Source organism: Pelophylax lessonae, assembly GCF_965119305.1.
Source record: "Pelophylax lessonae genome assembly, chromosome: 8".
NCBI lineage: Eukaryota > Metazoa > Chordata > Amphibia > Anura > Ranidae > Pelophylax > Pelophylax lessonae.
In genome coordinates, this window is record NC_138775.1 from 301,954,327 (window position 1) to 301,975,764 (window position 21,438).

The 21,438-nt window shown below is 46.6% G+C and overlaps 1 pseudogene across 1 annotated transcript; it reads right to left on the reverse strand.

The window, feature by feature from the left end:
* Positions 1 to 8,386: 8,386 nt before the first annotated feature.
* On the reverse strand, positions 8,387 to 12,428 carry LOC309561181 (annotated as a pseudogene). Its single transcript has 2 exons — positions 10,866 to 12,428; positions 8,387 to 8,419 (listed from the first exon to the last, which is right to left on the reverse strand). The product of its transcript is annotated as an uncharacterized misc_RNA (transcript).
* Positions 12,429 to 21,438: the final 9,010 nt, after the last annotated feature.

A 21,438-nucleotide genomic window follows, 5' to 3' on the forward strand; every position in this document is an offset into this window, starting at 1 on the left:
ATCTAAAGAAGAAATTTGCCAAATCAACTAGCTAAAGAAATAATGTTCTTTAGCAAGGAACATCCTTTCCACATGAATAATTATGCCACCAACATTAGTGTGTGCTGTACATTGCCTCCAGCATTGCTCCTGTTTCTTTTTGCTGGGGGTGTCCATTTTGCTGAAGCCCAGAGCCCCTGAGCAGCAGTAAATCATAAAGCAAAACTAAACCCATTGATCTAACAATTTCAAAAAACAGTTACATTCCTGGAATACCAGGATTGCTAACTGCCACATCTTCTTGTGTACTCAACCAAACTGTCAAACCATCAAATGGCCGGTGTCATAACGGATCACATGTGCATCACCATGGCAACTGCAGATCAAACAGAAGCAGCTTTGTTGGCTGTAAAGGATAGGAGGGTTTCATTCCACTTTATGGCTGTCAGCAGATCGACCTCTACAAGCCCGGCAGTGCCTAAAAATGGAGAGCAACTGAGCATGTGCAGAGCGGAGGGAGGGAGTGTATTACTGGATTGTACACAGTATAGTACACACTTATATTTAGACTCACACTTGTGCAACTTCAAAATTGTGCGTTTTCCATTGCCACTTTACAGTACGACTTGGATGCAATTTTGATGTGACTTTGGATTTGCCACTTTGTTGTGACTTTGGCTTTGACCGATGATAACATACAGTATCTCACAAAAGTAAGTACATCCCTCACATTTTTGTAAATATTTTATTCTATCTTTTCATACATTCATTCATGCTACACTAACCCAGCTTGTAAGGCCAAACTAAACAACACACCTCAGGAAATACCGCCATGGCTAACAGAAGATAGACTTAGAACTTAACTAGAGAAACTTAACATAAATAAATCACCGGGACCGGATGCCTTGCACCCGAGGGTTCTTAAAGAGCTCAGCCAGGTGATTGCCAGACCATTATTATTGATCTTTAAGGATAGCTTACAGAAGGGTATGGTGCCAGCTGATTGGAAAAAAGCCAAAGTGGTACCAATATTTTAAAAGGGGCCGAGATATATCCTGAGTAACTATAGGCTGGTCAGCCTAACATCAGTAGTCTGCAAGATTTTGGAGGGGATGTTAAGGGACCACATACAAGACTTTAGTAATGAAAACGGTATTATTAGTAGTAATCAGCATGGATTCATGAAAAATCGTTCTTGCCAAACCAATCTATTAACCTTCTACGATGAAGTGAGCTGCCACATAGATAAAGGTAAGCCTGTGGATGTGGTGTATCTGGATAAAGGAAGGCCTGTGGATGTGGTGTATCTGGATAAAGGAAGGTCTGTGGATGTGGTGTATCTGGATAAAGGTAAGCCTGTGGATGTGGTGTATCTGGATAAAGGGAAGCCTGTGGATGTGGTGTATCTGGACTTTGCAAAGGCCTTTGACACAGTTCCCCACAAACGCTTACTGTACAAACTAAGGAAGGTTGGTATGGACCATAAGGTGAGTACCTGGATAGAGAACTGGCTCCAGGGGAGAGTCCAGAGGGTGGTGATTAATGGGGAGTACTCGGATTGGGCGGGTGTGGAAAGTGGGGTCCCTCAGGGTTCTGTCCTGGGGCCAATCCTGTTTAATTTATTCATAAATTATCTAGAGGAGGGGATATCTAGTACAATCTCTGTATTTGCAGATGATACAAAACTAAGCATGCCAATATCTTCTATGCAGGATATGGAAACATTACAAGCGGACCTGAACAAAATAATGAGGTGGGCAAATACATGGCAGATGAGGTTTAATGTTGAAAAGTGTAAAGTAATGCACTTGGGTGCCAGAAACCAGAAAGCAAGCTACTCACTAGGGGGGAACCTCTGGGTGAGTCTAGGATGGAAAAGGACCTGGGGGTACTGGTAGACAACAGGCAATGCCAAGCCGCTGCATGCAAAGCCAACAGAATACTGGAATGTATAAAAAAGGGGATTCACTCCAGAAATAAAAAGATTATTCTCCCTCTATACAAGACTCTGGTCCGGCCACATCTGGAGTATGCTGTCCAGTTCTGGGCACCGGTCCTCAGGAAGGATGTGCTTGAACTGGAGAGAGTCCAGAGAAGGGCAACAAAAATAATTAGGGGAATGGAGGGCATCAGCTGTGAGGAATGAGCTTGCTTTCGTGTTTCTGGCACCCAAGTGCATTACTTTACATTTTTCAACATTAAACCTCATCTGCCATGTGGTTGCCCACCCCAATATTTTGTTTAGGTCCGCTTGTAATGTTTCCACATCCTGCATAGATGATATTGGCATGCTTAGTTTAGTATCATCGGCAAATACTGAGATTTTGCTCGATATCCCCTCCTCTAGATCATTTATGAATAAATTAAACAGGATTGGCCCCAGGACAGAACCCCGGGGGACCCCACTTTCCACACCTGCCCAATCCAAGTACTCCCCATTAATCACCACCCTTTGCACTCTCCCCTGGAGCCAGTTCTCTATCCAGGTACTCACCCTATGGTCCATACCTACATTCCTTAGTTTGTACAGTAAGCGTTTGTGGGGAACGGTGTCAAAGGCCTTTGCAAAGTCCAGGTACACCACATCCACAGGCTTACCTTTATCTACGTGGCAGCTCACTTCATCATAGAAGGTTAATAGATTGGTTTGGCAAGAACGATTTTTCCTGAATCCATGCTGATTACTACTAATAATACCATTTTCATTACTAAAGTCTTGTATGTGGTCCCTTAACATCCCCTCCAAAATCTTGCAGACTACTGATGTTAGGCTGACCGGCCTATAGTTACCCGGGATATATCTTAGCCCCTTTATAAATATTGGTACCACATTGGCTTTTTTCCAATCAGCTGGCACCATACCCGTCTGTAAACTATCCTTAAAAATCATGAATAATGGTCTGGCAATCACCTGGCTGAGCTCTTTAAGAACCCTCGGGTGCAAGCCATCCGGTCCCGGTGATTTATTTATGTTAAGTTTCTCTAGTTTAGTTCTAAGTCTATCTTCTGTTAGCCATGGTGGTACTTCCTGAGGTGTATTATTTAGTTTGGCCTTAAAGGCTGGGTTAGTGTAGCCCCCCGATTCTTTTGTGAAGGCTGAAGAGAAGAAATTATTTAACACTACCGCCTTTTCCCTGTCCTCTGTGGCAAAATCTCCTTTGTCGTCTTTTATGGGGCCAATGTGTTCTGGTTCTTTTTACTCTCTTCTGCTATATGTCTCACGTGTTCTATTTTAGCCACCTTGATTTCGTCTTTACATTTCCTATTACACTCTTTGTAATGCTTGAATGCTACCAATGATCGCTCAGTCTTGTATTTTTTGAAGGCCTTTTCTTCTTTCTTAATATGCATTTTTATGTTGGAGTTTAGCCACCCAGGGTTTAATTTGGCTCTTTTAAATGTATTTCCCTTTGGAATGCACTGGCCAATCCCTTTGTTTAGTATGCTCTTGAAGCACTCCCATTTTTCCTCCGTGTTCTTTGTTCCCAGGGTTCTATCCCATTTGATATTTTCTAGCAGAGAGCACAGTTTTGGGAAATTGGCTCTTTTGAAATTCAGTGTTCTTATATTACCCTTATGTTTCCTATTACTATGATTAATACTGAAACTAATTGACCTATGGTCACTGTTTCCAAAGTTGCCCCGTATTTCTATATCCATGAGCAGGTCTGTATTGTTGGTAATCAGTAGGTCAAGTACCGCATTCTTTCTTGTCGGTGCATTCACCATCTGACCCATGAAATTGTCCTGCAAAACATTTAGGAACTGCCGAGTCTTGGCTGAGTGCGCGGTTCCTTCTACCCAGTCTATATCTGGATAATTAAAGTCCCCCATTATAATGACTTTTCCCATTCTTTCTGGAGAAGAGGCGATTGAGGGGGGATATGATATCAATGTACAAATACTGTACTGGCAACCCTAGCATAAGGAACAAACTATTCAGAGAAATGCAATACAATAAGACACGTGGCCACTCACTAAAACTAGAGGAAAGGCGGTTTAACCTTAAAATACGTAAGGGGTTCTTCACTTTAAGAGCAGTAAGGATGTGGAATTCTTTTCCGCAAACAGTCGTATCAGCAGGGAGCATCGATAGTTTCACAAAAACGATTAGATGGGCACCTTAAAGACCACAACATACAGGGGTATACAATGTACAACATACAGGGGTATACAATGTACAACATACAGGGGTATACAATGTACGGTTAACAGCAAACACACACACATCATAGTTTGAACTGGATGGACTGATGTCTTTTTTCAACCTCACTAACTATGTAACTACCTATATGTAACCCTAACCCTAACCGTAAGCATATAACCCTAACCCTAATCCCTAACCCTCTAACCATAGCCCTAACCCTCTAACCTTAACCCTAACCCTCTAACCCTAACCCCCTAATCCTAACCCTCTAACCCTAACCCTAGCCCTAAAAATAACCCTAACCCCAGCCCTATCCTTAATTCTAACCCTAACTCTCTAACCTTAGCCCTAACCCCCAAACCCTAACCCTAACCCTAACCCTCAAAACCTAGCACTAAAAAAAAATGTAACCCTAGTCATAACCATAGCCCTAACCCTAATGCTAATCCTAACTCTAACCCTAGATCTAGGCCTGACCCTAACCCTAACGCTAACCCTAAGCCATAACCCTAACCCTAACCCTTAACCCTAACCCTAACCCATAACCCTAACCTTTTACCCTAACCCTATCCAACCTTAAAACAAATCCTATCTAATCCTAACCCCCTATCCCTAACCCTAACTCCCTGACCCTAAATTCTATCCCTACCCTAACCCTCTAAACCTAACCCTATCCTTCTAACCTTAACCCTAACTCTTACTCTAACCCTAACCCTCTAACCCTAACCTTAACCCTCTAAAACTAGCCCTCACCCTCTAACCCTAACCCTCTAACCCAAACCTTAACCCCGAACCCTCTAACCCTAACTCTAATCCTAACCGTAAGCCCTAACCCCTAAACCTCTAACCCTAACCCCCTAACCCTAACTCATATCTAACCCTAATCCTATGTATCTAAACCTAACCCTCTGTATCTAACCCTAGCCCTAACCCTAGCCCAACCCTAACCCCTGACCCTAACCCAAACCCAAACCTCACCCAACCCTAACCCTAACCCTAACTTCAATCCCCTAACCCGAACACCTAACCCTAAGCCCTAAATCAAACCCCTAACCCCATCCATAACCCTAACCTTAACCCTCTAACCTCCTAACCCTAACCCACATCTAACTGTAACCCTAACACTATGTATCTAATCTGAACCCTAACCCTATGTATCTAACGTCTTAACCCTAGCTCCTAATCCCTAACCGCTAACCCTCACCTTATACCCTAACACTATGTATTTAATCCGAACCCTAACCCTAAGTATCTAACCCTAAACCCTAGCCCTAGAAAAGCCCTAACCTAAACCTCACCCAACCCTAACCACTAACCCCTAACCTTAACCACTAACCCTAACCCTAAACCTAACCCCTACCCCTAACCCTCTAACCATAACCCTCTAACCCTAACCATAACCCTAACTGTAACACCCTAACCCTCGAACCCTAACCCTTACCCTAAACCTACCCCTAATGCTCCAACCCTAAGTATCTAACCCTATCACTAACCCTAACTCCTAACCCTAACCGTCTAACCATAACCCTTACCCTTACCCTAACCCTCATCCTAACGGTCTAACCCTAAGCCTAACTCTAACCCTAAGTATCTCACCGTAACCCTAACCCTATCCCCTAACCCTCTAACCATAACCCTAACCCTCTAACCATAACCCTAACAGTGTAACCCTAACCCTTACCCTAACCCTCATCCTAACGCTCTAACCCTAAGCCTAACTCTAACCCTAAGTATCTCACCGTAACCCTAACCATATCCCCTAACCCTAAACCTAACCCTAACCCTCTAATCATATCCCTAACCGTCTAACCCTAACCCTTACCATAACCCTAAGCCTAACCCTAACCCTAACCCTAAGAATCTCACCCTAAACCTATCCCCTAGCCCTAACCCTCTAACCCTAACCCTCTAACCCTAACCCTTTCCCTAACCCTAATCCTAATGCTCTAACCCTAACCCTAACCGTAAGTATCTAACCCTAAACCTAAGCCCTAACCCTCTAACCATAACCCTAACCCTCTCACCTTAACCCTAACCCTCTAACCCTAACCCCCTAATCCTAATGCTCTAACCCTAACCCTAACCGTAACCCTAACCCTCTAAACCTAGCACTAAAAAAACCCTTAACCCTAGCCGTAACCATAGCCCTAACCCTAATGCTAATCCTAACTCTAACCCTAGCTCTAGGCCTGACCCTAACCCTAACGCTAACCCTAAGCCATAACCCTAACACTTAACCCTAACCTTTAATCCAAACCCTTAACCCTAACTCTAACCCCAAACCCTATCCAACCTTAAAACAAACTCTATATAACCCTAACCCCCCTAACCCTAACCCTAACTCCCTAACCCTAAATTCTAACCATAACCCTACCCCTGACCCTCTAACCCTATCCCTCTAACCCTAAGCACTAAAAATAACCCTAACCCTAGCCCTAACCCTAACCCTAGCCCTAACCCTAATTCTAACCCTAGCCCTAGGTCTGACCCTAACCCTAACGCTAACCCTAAGCCATAACCCTAACCATAACCCCTAACCCTCTAACCCTAACCCTTAACCCTAGGCCCTAAATCTAACCCCAAACCCTATCCAACCTTAAAACATACCATATCTAACCCTAACCCCCTATCGCTAACCCTAACTCCCTAACCCTCTAACCCTAACCCCTAACCCTATCCCTCTAACCCTAACCCTAACTCTAACCCTAACCCTCTAACCATAACCCTAACCTTAACCCTCTATCCCTAACCCTCACCCTCTAACCATAACCCTCTAACCCTAACCCTCTAACCCTAATCCTAACACCATAACCCTAAGCCTAACTGTAGCGGAGGAGTAGTTCAATCTACAGGGTCTCCGCTGGTAGACAGGAACACAGGTAATAATCCAAATAGGCAGGTACAGCATGCAACAATCCAGGTAGCGTTATACAATTCTTCCCTCCCAAGAACTAGACGACACATACGCTGGGAGTCAACAACAAAGGCTTTATTTCCAGCTTTCAGTATTTATGGGATTCCCCATGCAAGGGGTTTCCCTACAGACATTCCAGGGGTTGTACAGAAGCGGACCACATGGGGGACTGAATAACCTGGGCATTTCTCCCATCAGGCACCGCTGCACGAGAGGGATACTCCCACTAGAATATACAGTTACGTGGATCATCCCCTCGTGCAGCAAAACCGACAACTTACATTAAAAATCATAATTCCTCCATTATTCGGTACATTTAAACGTGGACGATCGGTAGATAGCTGGGGTCAGAGCACACCTTTCGTGAGAGTGTCGCTCAGATCCCAGCTGAAATAGCCGAACGCCATACCAAATACAGTTTACATTTGAGTTCACTTCAAACTACCGATTGAACCTAGGGAACCACATAACCGAAAGGACCGGGCTCCTGAACGGTATGGAAGCCCAGCGGTATTCGTGCCGTCGAGTAGCCGATTTTAGTTCCAGGCTTTGACGACCAAACACCGCTGGACGAACAAAGGATCCAAAATGGCCGACCGCCGTGTGGTCGGTAGCCGGACGATGGCCACCCTGAATCCTCTTAGAATACGGATTGTAACATTGTTGCAATCCTCAATGAGGGCCACACGACCTCCTGTGTGAGGTCTTCCTTTTGTAGTTTGGTTGTTCCACGAACAGTGATGAAATTCACTGCTCGTGAAATGATTTACAGGGAGGCTGGCGGCTTTTCTTGCCGCCAACATACGAATACCAGCATACGAATACCATTGTTTGTTTGAACCACATTACAAACACTTGGTTCTTAGAGGTATACACATGTAATAAACCTAATGCATACACAAAGGACAATATACCGTGGCTGTGTTTGCCACAATGCTCCCCCAGAACCAAGCCGGCATACACAGTCTGATCCTAACAGATCTGCTTGGGGATGTCCGGAGGAGTACTCATGGATCATTTGTCAATGTCTGTTTGTCTGGATAACCCGTCTGCGTTGCCATTTTGCTTCCCAGGGTGGTAGTGGATGGTAAAGTCTAAAGGCTGCAGCGCCAAACTCCAGCGCAGCAGCCTGGCATTGTCTCCTGACACCCTGTTTAGCCACACCAACGCGTTGTGATCCGTGAGTAAAGAGAAAGGTTGTCCATATAAATAGGGTTGTAGCTTCTTGAGGGCCCACACCACAGCCAGGCACTCCTTTTCAATGGCGGCATAGCTCACTTTCCGGGGTAAAAGTTTCCTGCTTAAATAAGCCACTGGGTGCTCGCCGCCATCTGCTCCGACTTGGCTCAGTACTGCTCCCAATCCAAACATAGAAGCGTCTGTATGAATGAGAAATCGTTTAGTTGGGTCGGGAGCAGAAAGTACAGGAGAGTTAACAAGTGCCGTTTTGAGCTGTTGGAATGCCTGTTCACACTCTGGGGCCCAGGCTACTATCTTGGGAAGATTCTTGCGAGTTAAATCAGTGAGGGGTTTGGCCAGGGTGCTGTAGTTGGGTACAAATTTACGATAATATCCTGCGGTACCTAGGAATGCTAAAACTTGTGTCTTGGTGCAGGGGGTTGGCCACTTGGCGACAGCCTCTACCTTAGCAGGCTCGGGCTTCTCTTGACTGCTTCCTACCCCGTGCCCTAAGTACTGAACCTCGGCCATCCCTATGTGGCATTTGCTGGGTTTGAGGGTCAATCCTGCTTCCCTAATTCGGTCTAGTACGGCTCCTATGTGGGTCAGATGTTCCGGAAAGGAGCAGCTAAAAATGGCGATATCGTCTAAGTAAGCGCAAGCATACTCCTGACACCCATCCAGTAGCTGATCCACCATCCTCTGAAAGGCAGCTGGGGCGTTCTCCATCCCGAATGGCATGACTTTGAATTGGTACAAACCAAACGGGGTGACAAACGCTGACTTAGGAATGGCGTCCTCGGCTAGTGGAATTTGCCAGTACCCTTTGCACAGATCTATTGTGGTGAGGTAATGGCCCCTTGCCATTTTATCTAGGAGCTCGTCTATCCGGGGCATAGGGTAAGCATCGGAGGTGATTTTGTCGTTGAGCCTCCGGTTGTCTACGCAGAAACGGGTCGTTCCGTCCCGTTTCGGCACTAGCACTACCGGGGAGGCCCAAGGGCTATCAGAGGGCTCTATCACTCCTAGCTGTAGCATCTCCTCAATCTCCTTACGCATACTCTCTTTTACTGATTCTGGGATGCGGTAGGGGGGTTGGCGAAGGGGTGTCTGTTCTAAGGTTTCGACCTTGTGTGTGGCCAACGGGGTGTACCCGGGTAAGTTAGAGAAGGTGGCCCCCTTTTCCCTAATTAGACTTTGAGCTTGGGTACGCTCCTGTGCGCTTAGTTGCTCCCCTAACTGTACTTCTCCCAGATCTCCGTTCCGGCCCTCCTGATCTAGGAGGTCTGGGAGAGGTAGATTATCAAAATCCTCGGCTGCGGATGCGCAAATTGCAGTTACCTCTTTGGTACGTTCCTGGTAGGGTTTGAGCATGTTTACGTGGAGCATGCGCTTGGCTCCTACGCCTGCGACTGGATAGATCACTTAGGTGGAATCACATATTTGTTCTACCACCTTGTATGGGCCCTGCCAGGAGGCCTGCAGCTTGTCTTTGTGGACCGGTCGTAAAATTAATACTTTTTGCCCGACTTGAAAGCTGCTGTCCCTGGCTCCCCTATCGTACCATCGGCTCTGTCGTTGTTGGGCCGCCTGGAGGTTGTCGCGTACAGTCTGAGTCAGGGCCTCCAGGCATTCCCTAAACTCCGGCACATATGGTGCGATAGGTGTACCATTAATGGTCCCTTCTCCTTCCCAATGTTCCCGGATTAAATCTAGGGGGCCCCTCACTCTCCTTCCGAACAGAAGTTCGAAAGGGGAGAATCCGGTGGATTCTTGGGGTACCTTCCTGTATGCAAACATTAAGTGGGGAAGGAACCTTTCCCAGTCTTTCTGGGTATCCATGAACGTACGGATCATCTGTTTGAGGGTGCCGTTAAAACGTTCACAGAGCCCATTGGACTGGGGGTGATATGCGGAGTTCAAGATCGGTTGTACCCCACATATCTTCCAGAGCTGGTGCGTTACTTCGGCGGTGAACTGAGTGCCCCTATCCGAAATAATCTCCTTCGGAAATCCCACGCGGGAGAATATTCGCATCAGGGCATCTGCTACTGTTTCTGCGTGCACATTGATCAAGGCCACTGCCTCAGGGTATATGGTAGCGTAGTCTACCACGGTTAGGATGTATTTCTTGCCGGATGGGCTAGGTTTAGTTAAGGGGCCTATTATATCTATTGTGACCCGGTTAAACGGTTCCTCAATTATGGGAAGAGATCGTAGCCGGGCCTTGTATCGGTCACCCCTCTTCCCTACCCTTTGGCAGGTATCACAGGTCTGGCAATATCACCGTACATCCTGTGAGATAACTGGCCAAAAGAAATTCTGGGTTAGCCTGTGTTTAGTACAACTGATCCCTAAGTGTCCGGACAGGGGTATGTCGTGCGCTATGCGCAGCAGTTCCAATCTATATTTCCGGGGAACAATTAATTGCTTAATGGGTATGGGGATCGATCCGGCTATTACCTTCTCGGCTTGGCGGTATAGGAGTCCCTTTTCCCATGTTTATCTTTCCCCTTCTAACCCTGCCTGATTTTTATCTACACGGTCTTTATACAGCTGTAAGGAAGGGTCTAGGGCCAACTCCGACCCAAATTCTAGGGGGGACGCCCAGGGAGTGACATTAGGCATGGGGGGCACATTGCTTACCTGAGCCTCAGAGTGGTTAGGTGGTGCTGTGGTGCGAGCATGCTGCCGGGTCACAACTGGATAAGCTTCGTGGATGGTAGACTGGGAAACAAAAGCTGAAGTCAGCTCCCCCAGGTCGTTGCCCAAAATAACGTCTGCGGGTAAATCCTGCATCATGCCCACCTCCACATTCCCATTCCCCGCTCCCCAATTCAGGTGTACCTTGGCAGTGGGGATCTTGTAGATCGCTCCCCCTGCTACACGTACTGCCACACACTCCCCTGTGAGGTTGCCCTTGGGTACTAGGTGGTTGTGGACCAGTGTTATAGTATCTCCAGAGTCTCGCAACCCCTGTCCCTTTCTCCCCTCCATCTGTACCTCTTGTCGGTGCCCTTGGCGGTTGTCAGAAGCCGCTTGGATAGGGTTGACTTCATGTAGCGTACCCAGAGGTTCCTCGGTGGAAGCTGGGATCTCGGGTACTCTGTAGGGTTCCGCTTGGGCACAATGAACCGCTGCCCGGTTGTTGGGTGCTGGGGTATTCCAGCTGGGCCGTGGTCGGTTGCGGGGGCAGTCCCGCTGCATATGTCCCTGCTGGTTGCAGGTGTGGCATCGTATCGGGGGTCGAGCCTGATACCTGGGGGTGTTGGTGTTATTGCTTACCTCCGGGCGTGCTGGGACAGCTGCGGTTACGGCTGGTACTGGTGCTGTAGGTCCATAGGCTGCTCTTGGTTGAGTGCGCTGTTCCCTCCTGGTATCTTGGAACTCATACCCTAACTTGGCTGCGTCTTGTAGAGTGCGTGGTTTCTGATCTCGCACCCAATTCTGCAGATGAGCGGGTATCCCGTTAAAGAACCGCTCCATTACCATTAGGTAAAACAGGTCTTCTAGGGTGTTGACTTGGGTGGCTTCCAACCATCCTTTTGCCGCTCGTTGTAGACGGTGCGCCCATTCTGTGTGTGAGTCTCTGGTGAGCTTTTTAATATCTCGGAACTTTAGGCGGTAGGCCTCTGAGGTAATCACATACCTAGCTAGAATGGCCTGCTTCACCTTGGCATAGTCTGTACTGTCCTCCTCGAGTACGGCACGGTATGCCTCTGCTGCGCGACCAGATAGTCTCCCTGCCAGTAGGGGTACTCGATCCTCCGCACTGATATAGTGCAGGTGCCATAACCTTTCGAAATCTTGTAGGTAATCATCTATCTTGCCGTCGGTTTTGGTATAGCTTTTAAACGCCTGGTACGGGATCTTGGACTTCCCCTGGGTAGTGTGGACAGGCGTTGGAGCTCTCTCCCTGGCTCACTGACTTGCTTGGTGTTTGAAAACCAGGTATTCGTGTACGTCCGCCATCAGCCGGTCCAGTATTTCTCTTGAGTGGGGCTCTGGGTAGTAGGCCAGTCTGCTCTGTAGCTCCTTGTCAAATTCACTGCGTTGTGCCTCCGGTGGGCCCGCTGCAGGGGTTGCTTTGTCTCTCTCCATGAGCTCTGCTACAAGGGTCGCTTTTGTTTTGTGGCTGGCGTTTCCCCCTCTAGCTTGCAATAATTCCTTCAATGTAGTTCTTTTTAATGCTGCATAGTTCACCTCCATTCACCAAGCGTTTGTATACTTTGACATATTTCCCGAATGCTGGTTTTATCCGAATGGCTCTTTCCATTGTGCTGCTGCCTCTCCTCTTTGTTTGGTAGTTACTGCCAATCGTGGATCTGCTGTGCGGTTTGAAATCCCGTCGCTTGCCACCAATTGTAGCAGAGGAGTAGTTCAATCTACAGGGTCTCCGCTGGTAGACAGGAATACAGGTAATAATCCAAATAGGCAGGTACAGCATGCAACAATCCAGGTAGAGTTATACCATCCTTCCCTCCCAAGAACTAGACGACACATATGCTGGGAGTCAACAACAAAGGCTTTATTCACAGCTTTCAGTATTTATGGGATTCCCCATGCAAGGAGTTTCCCTACAGACATTCCAGGGGTTGTACAGCAGCGGACCACATGGAGGACTGAATAACCTGGGCATTTCTCCCATCAGGCACCGCTGCATGAGAGGGATACTCCCACTAGAATATATAGTTAAGTGGATCATCCCCTCGTGCAGAAAAACCGACAACTTACATTAAAAATCATAATTCCTCCATTATTCGGTACATTTAAACGAGTGGACGATCGGTAGATAGCTGGGGTCAGAGCACACCTTTCGTGAGAGTATCGCTCAGATCCCAGCTGAAACAGCCGAATGCCGTACCAAATACATTTTACATTTGAGTTCACTTCAAACTACCGATTGAACCTAGGGAACCACATTACCAAAAGGACTGGGCTCCTGAATGGTATGGAAGCCCAGCGGTATTCGTGCCGTCGAGTAGCCGAGTTTAGTTCCAGGCGCTCGACGACCAAACACCGCTGGACGAACAAAGGATCCAAAATGGCCGACCGCCGTGTGGTCGGTAGCCGGACGACGGCCACCCTGAATCCTCTTAGAATACCGGTTGCAACATTGTTGCAATCCTCAATGAGGGCCACACGACCTCCTGTGTGAGATCTCCCTTTTGTAGTTTGGTTGTTCCTCGAACAGTGATGAAATTCACTGCTCGTGAAACGATTTGCAGGGAGGCTGGCGGCTTTTCTTGCCGCCAGCATACGAATACCAGCATACGAATACCATTGTTTGTTTGAACCACTTTACAAACACTTGGTTCTTAGAGGTATACACATGTAATAAACCTAATGCATACACGAAGGACAATATACTGTGGCTGTGTTTGCCACAATGCTCCCCCAGAACCAAGCCGGCATACACAGTCTGATCCTAACAGATCTGCTTGGGGATGTCCGGAGGAGTACTCATGGATCATTTGTCAATGTCTGTTTGTCTGGATAACCCGTCTGCGTTGCCACTAACCATAACCCAAACCTCACCCAACCCTAACCCCAATCCCCTAACCCTAACCCCTAACCCTAAGCACTAACCCCTAACCCAAATGCCTAACCCTAACCCAAACCCCTAACCCTAGCTCCTAACCCCTAACCCCATCCTTAACCCTAACCTTAACCCTCTATCCCTAACCCCCTAAACCATATCTAACTGTAACCCTAACACTATGTATCAAATCCGAACCCCAACCCTATTTATCTAACACTAACACTCTATATCTAACCCTAGCCCTAACCCTAACCTAACCCTAACCCTAACCTAACCCTAACCCTAACCCCCTAAAGCTTACCCTAGGTATCTAAACCAAACCCTATGTATCTAACCCTAACCCTAAGTATCTAACCCTAACCCCTAACCCCCAATCCTAGCCCTTCACATGCCCTAACCCTAACCAAAACCTCACCCAACCTTAACCCTAACCCCTAACAACTAACCTTAACCCCTAACCCTAACCACTAACCCTAACCTTAACCCCAACCCTAAAACTAACTCCAACCCTAACCCTAATCCATAACCCTAACCCTCTAACCCTAACCCTCTAACTCTAACCATAACCCTAACTATAACACCCTAACCCTTTAACCCTAACCCTAATCCTAACACTCTAACCCTAACCCTAAGTATCTAACCCTATCCCTAACCCTACCCTTACCCTAACCCTAAGCCTAACCCTAAGTATCTAACCCTAACCCTAACCCTTATCCTTACCCTAAGCCTAACCATAACCCTAAGTATCTCACCCTAACCCTATCCCCTAGCCCTAACCCTCTAACCCTAACCCTCTAACCCTAACCCTTACCCTAACCCTAATCTTAATGCTCTAACACTAACCCTAACCATAAGTATCTAACCCTAACCCTAAGCCCTAACCCTCTAACCCTAACCCTAGCCCTAAAACGAACCCTAACCCTAATCCTAACCCTAACCCTCTAAACCTAGCGCTAAAAAAACCCCTAACCCTAGCCGTAACCATAGCCCTAACCCTAATGCTAATCCTAAATCTAACCCTAGCTCTAGGCCTGACCCTAACCCTAACCCTAATGCTAACCCTAAGCCATAACCCTAACCCTAACACTAACCCTAACCCTTAACCCTAACCTTTAACCGAAACCCTAAACCCTAACCCTAACTCTAACCCCAAACCCTATCCAAACTTAAAACAAACCCTATCTAACCCTAACCCCCTAACCCTAACCCTAACTACCTTACCCTAAATTCTAACCCTAACCCTCTAACCCTAAGTACTAAAAATAACCCTAACCCTAGCCCAAGCCCTAACCCTAATTCTAACCCTAACTCTAACCCTAGCCCTAGGTCTGACCCTAACCCTAACGCTAACCCTAAGCCATAGCCCTAGCCCTAACCCCTAACCCTCTAACCCTAACCCTTAACCCTAACCCTAGACCCTAACTCTAACCCCAAACCCTATCCAACCTTAAAACATACCCTATCTTACCCTAACCCCCTAACCCTAACTCCCTAACCCTCTAACCCTAACCCCTAACCCTATCCCTCTATCCCTAACCCTAACTCTAACCCTAACCCTAACCCTCTAAACCTAACCCCTAACCCTATCCCTCTAACCCTAACTCTAACCCTAACCCTCTAACCCTAACCATAACCCTAACCTTAACACTCTAATCCAAACCCTAATCCCAACACCGTAACCCTAAACCTAACCATAACCAAAACCTCACCCAACACTAACCCTAAACCCTAACCTTAAGCACTAACCCCTAACCCTAACCCAAATGAATAACCCTAACTCCTAACCCCTTACCTCATCCCTAACCATAACCCTCTATTCCTAACCCCCTAACCAATATCTAACTGTAACCCTAACACTATGTTTAAAATCCAAACCCTATGTATCTAACCCTAACCCTCTATATCTAACCCTAGCCCTAACCCTAACCTAACCCTAACCCTCTAACCCTAACCCCCTAACGCTAACCCTAGGTATCTAACCCCAACCCTATGTATCTAACCCTAAGTATGTAACCCAAACCCCTAACCCCCAATCCTAGCCCTAGACAAGCCCTAACCCTAACCCAAACCTCACCCAACCCTAACCCTAACCACTAACCTCTAACCTTAACCTCTAAACTTAACCTCTAACCCTAACCCAAACCCTAACCCTAACACTAACTCTAACCCTAAACCATAACCCTAACACTCTAACCCTCTAACTCTAACCATAACCCTAACTGTAACACCCTAACCCTCTAACCCTAACCCTTACCCTAATCCTAACACTCTAACTCTAACCCTAAGTATCTAACCCTATCCCTAACCCTAACCCCAACTCTAACCCTAACCCTCTAACCATAACCCTAACCTTAACCCTATAACCCCAACCCTCACCCTCTAACCGTAACCCTCTAACCCTAACCCTCTAAGCCTAATCCTAACATCATAACCCTAAGCCTAACCATAACCCAAACCTCACCCAACACTAACCCTAACCCCAATCCCCTAACCCTAACCGCTAACCTTATGCACTAACCCCTAACCCTAACCCAAATGCCTAACCCTAACTCCTAACCCTTTACCTTATCCTTAACCATAACCCTCTATCCCTAACCCCCTAACCAATATCTAACTGTAACCCTAACACTATGTATCAAATCCAAACCCTATGTATCTAACCCTAACCCTCTATATCTAACCCTAGCCCTAACCCTAACCTAACCCTCTAACCCTTACCCCCTAACGCTAACCCTTGGTATCTAACCCTAACCCTATGTATCTAACCCAAACCCCTAACCCCCAATCGTAGCCCTAGACAAGCCCTAACCCTAACCCAAACCTCACCCAACCCTAACCACTAAACCCTAACCCCTAACCTTAACCCCTAACCTCAACCACTAACCCTAACCCCAACCCTAGCCCTAACACTAACTCTAACCCTAAACCATAACCCTAACACTCTAACCCTCTAACTCTAACCATAACCCTAACTGTAACACCCTAACCCTCTAACCCTAACCCTTACCCTCATCTTAACACTCTAACTCTAAACCTAAGTATCTAACCCTATCCCTAACCCTTATCCTTACCCTAACCCTAAGCCTTACCCTAACCCTAAGTATCTAGCCCTAACCCTAAACCCTAACCCTTACCCTTACCCAAAGCCTAACCCTAACTCTAAGTATCTCACCCTAACCCTAGCCCCTAAACCTAACCCTAACCCTAACCCTCTAACCTTAACCCTAACCCTGTAATCCTAACCCTAACCCTTACCCTAACCCTAATGCTCTAACCCTAACCCTAACCATAAGTATCAAACCCTAACCCTAACCCTCTAACCATAACCCTAACCCTCTCACCTTAACCCTAACCCTCAAACCCTAACCCCTAACTCTAACCCTCTAGCCCTAAAAATAACCCTAATTCTAACCCTAACCCTCTAAACCTAGCACTAAAAAAAACCCTAACACTAGCTGTAACCAGAGCCCTAACCCTAATGCTAATCCTAACTCTAACCCTAGCTCTAGGCCTGACCCTAACCCTAACGCTAACCCTAAGCCATAACCCTAACACTAACCCTATCCCTTAACCCTAACCTTTAACCCAAACCCTAAACCCTAACTCTAACCCCAAACCCTATCCGACCTTAAAACAAACTCTATCTAACCCTAACTCCCTAACCCTAAATTCTAACCCTACCCCTAACCCTCTAACCCTAAGCACTAAAAATAACCATAACCCTAGCCCTAGCCCTAACCCGAGCCCTAACCCTAATTCTAACCCTAACTCTAACCCTAGCCCTAGGTCTGACCCTAACCCTAACGCTAACCCTAAGCCAAAACCTAAACCCTAACCCTAACTATTACCCCTAACCCTAGACCCTAACTCTAACCCCAAACCCTATTCAACCTTAAAACATACCCTATCTAACAATAACCCCTTAACCCTAACCCTAACTCCCTTACCCTAACCGTAACCCTAATCCTATAACCCTAACCCCTAGCCCTATCCCTCTAACCCTAACTCTAACCCTAACCCTCTAATTCTAACCCTCACCCTCTAACCTTAACCCTCTAACCTTAAACCTCTAACCCTAATCCTAACACCGTAACCCTAAGCCTAACCATAACCTGTTTTGCATGCGTTTCTAGCGCGGTTACTTTGCGGTACAACCAAGGAAACTTAGACCTTTGTGGTGTGTAAATGTGCTTTACTATGCAAAAACAATCTGTACATACAAAACTATTACAATATTTAGGAGCATAATACAAGACTAGCAGATACAGGTAAAGATAAAGGAGATATACTTAACTAAAAGAAGTATGCAGCCATGGAGTCTCATTCCAATGCACATGGCTCAGGGAAGTCAGGTTTAGCTTCTTGCTTCATGGATGTTCCTGTGTGAGACTGCCTTCTTGCAGCCTTGAGCAGTCATTTAGACTTGTGATTAAGGAATATACCATCCCCCCAAACCAACACCATTTGTCCTGAGGACAAAAGGGCTGTTTATCCATTGTACAGTGACTTTGAAGGGGGGGGGGGGGGGTTAGGCTTGGCCAAACTTCCTTTCCAAATCTTTACAAAAGAAAGGTATCATTTAGTGAGCCACTGTTAAATATGCAATTTCCACAACACTCCACCCCTTGGCTCACAAATGACATAATGCCTCCAACTTTACATAAAGACATCTAATAATTCTCCCACCCCCCGGTTTATCTTAAATAAAACACAATGGGGGAACTAACTAAAATACAACCCCCTCCTATAACTATGAAGGTATTTCAGTCTTTGGCTAAGAGTTCATTAGAAAAGTCCAATCTAACGTTCTTTAGAAGACAAGTCCAGGCTTGTAATACATCAAAAGGCCTTGCTCTCCATAGATCTTGCGGTCTTCCATCATTCTGTCCATCATGTAACCACTTTCTCTGGTCTTCCTATGGATCAAATCGGAGACAGCCTGTGGAGTGGAAAACAAAGCGGATTATCTGTTCCTTCTAATAATACATATACAGTAGATCCCGGCCCTTCAGCTACAATCTCTCCTCTAACTGACTTCTTGCCTGGATCTCTGACCAACACTTTTCCACCTGCCTGTATCCACTTCTGACCCTCCCAAAGAACATCAATAGGGAGGAGAGGAAATATACTGATATTTCCTAGAAGATCACTGCTGTTTATTTTGGAAGGTTTGATATTATAGAGCCTCAGTTTCCACTCTTGCTGGGAAGTATCCACTAACCAATCAGAGTCCCAGCCACTGTCCTGAAGCTCATCTGCCAATGCAAATATAACTTCAAACCTTCCTGCCAGATTCCCTCTCATTCCTAGATAGGCTTCAGCTTCAGATACGTCACTCTTGGTTTCTATGTCATGGGAAGCAGTAACTTGGTACCTGTTAAACCCTGTTCTTTCAGGAACCTTGTGTAAATACTGAACTCTGCACTCTAGCTGTGGAATCTGCACCCCAGCCCAACCATCCTTTCATATGGTGTGCTTTTGGCTAGTGGCCTAGAATTTAACAACATGACTGCCTGTGTGAGGACCCGATCCCACCCCCTTAGTGTACGCGTGGGTGTAAGTTTGCGTATCTGGTCCTTCAATAGCCCATTGTATCTTTCAATCAAACCAGCTGCCTGTGGATGGTATGGGATGTGGCACAACCAGTACACTCCAGAATCTTTGGCCCATTGCTGTACTGTTGATCCCGTGAAGTGTGAGCCATTATCACTTTGGACTTGTTTGGGACAGCCATACGCAACAACAATTTTCTGTAGCAGTTGAAGTGTTGCGGCTTGATCTGCACGTTTGCAAGGATGAACAAACAAAAGTCCTGAATTGGTGTCCACTGCAGTGCAACAATATCTCAGTCCATTGTTTCCCCGGGGCAGAAGCCGATGAAGTCAATCTGCCAAATCTCTGCAGGCCTCTCTCCCCTCTTAATCGACCCGGTGGAGTACTTTTGCAATGGCCATTGTCGCACTTCTCCACACACTGTACAGTTGCCTATTACAGTCCTTATCATGTCCATTGATATGGGCAATCCTCTTTGCTGTGCCCATTCATATGTGGCTTTCTGCCCCAAATGTCCAGATTGCTTGTGGGCCCAGTTGGCCAAGTTCATCAAGACAGGATCAATTGGCACAACTGCATTCACCTTGGCAATTTCGTCTGCCACTCTGTTATAGTTCTCAAAGTCTGGGACCAGGGGCACATGTGCATCAACATGCCCCACTTTTATGGTGCGGGAGTGAGCTTCCTTCCAGATGAAGTCCCAGACTTCCTTACCTCCCCACACCACCTTTCCATGAATCAACCATTCATTGGACTTCCACGTGGGCATCCAAGTTGTCAGTCCTTTAAAGACCGCCCAGCTGTCAGTGTAGATAGTGACATGGGAAGAAAGATCCTCCTGAAGAGTCATCACTACAGCTTTCAACTCTGCATACTGACTGGACCCTCCAATTCCGGTCTCCTGCAGGACTGTGTCTGTACTCGGGTTGTAGGCTGCTGCTGTCCATTTACGACCAGACGAGGTGACTATGGCTGAACCATCAGTAAACCATGCTGACTCTTTCATCTTATCTGACAGAGACTCAAAGGGTGGAGCCTCCTGAATGGGGGATGACTGCAGCACAGGAATTTCTTCTTCCGTATGGGTGCTGGTAAAAGTGACAAGCCCAGCCAACTGTTTTGAAATGTCTCTGACATCCCCAGCTGCAATACCCCCTCTTTCTTGAAGGTACCATTTCCATTTCATCAGTGTTTGGTTCTGGGCTACAGCTGCCCTAGTGGTCAGTCCATCATCTCTCACCCATCCTGCTATTGGCAATGCAGTATGGATGGTGACTGTGTCCTTTCCTGTAATGGTCTCTACGTGTTGAAGTGCTGTGTAGGTCCCAAACAGGTACTTCTCTAGGGGCGTGTATCTCTTCTGTGCCCCTGTAAGTTGTTTGGACCAAAATCCAATGGGTATTGCTCTCAGTCCCTTCTTTTCATTTGGCTGCCACAGACTCCAAGATATTGTACCATCCTGCTCAACTACATCCAGCTGAAATGGTACTCCTTGTCTCACAGGTCCCAATCCTTGATGCTGCAAAATGGCTTCTTTAGCAGCCAGGAATGCGGTCTGCTGCTCTGAACCCCATGTGAACTCAGTCTTTTTTATCTTGTGACATTGTATATAGGCCTCAGAATCAGTCCAAGATGTGGGATAAATGATCTCCAGAATCCCACAACTCCAATGAACTTCTGCGCCTCCTTTTTGGTAGTAGGTGGCAACAATGCCTGGATAGTTTGCACAACTGTCTCTGGAATTTTCCTCTGTGGCCCAGTCCACATCATTCCCAGGAATTTCACCTCTGTGGCAGGTCCTTGGACTTTGTCTCTGTTGATAGCCCACCCTCTGTTCTCCATGTGCTGTATCAGCAGGTGCAGTGCTTCAGTTACATCTTCCTTTGTTCCAGAGATCATGATGTCATCAATGTAGTGAAACACAGCGACTTTCAGATTTAGGGTGCTTAAATCTCGGGCAATCAATCCATGACAAATCGTTGGAGAATGAAGGTATCCTTGAGGAAGGACAGTGAATGTGTACTGGCGGCCATTCCACACAAAGGAAAATTGGTTCTGACACTCTGGGTCTATTGGAATCGAAAAGAAAGCATTAGCCAGGTCTATCACAGCATGATATTCTCC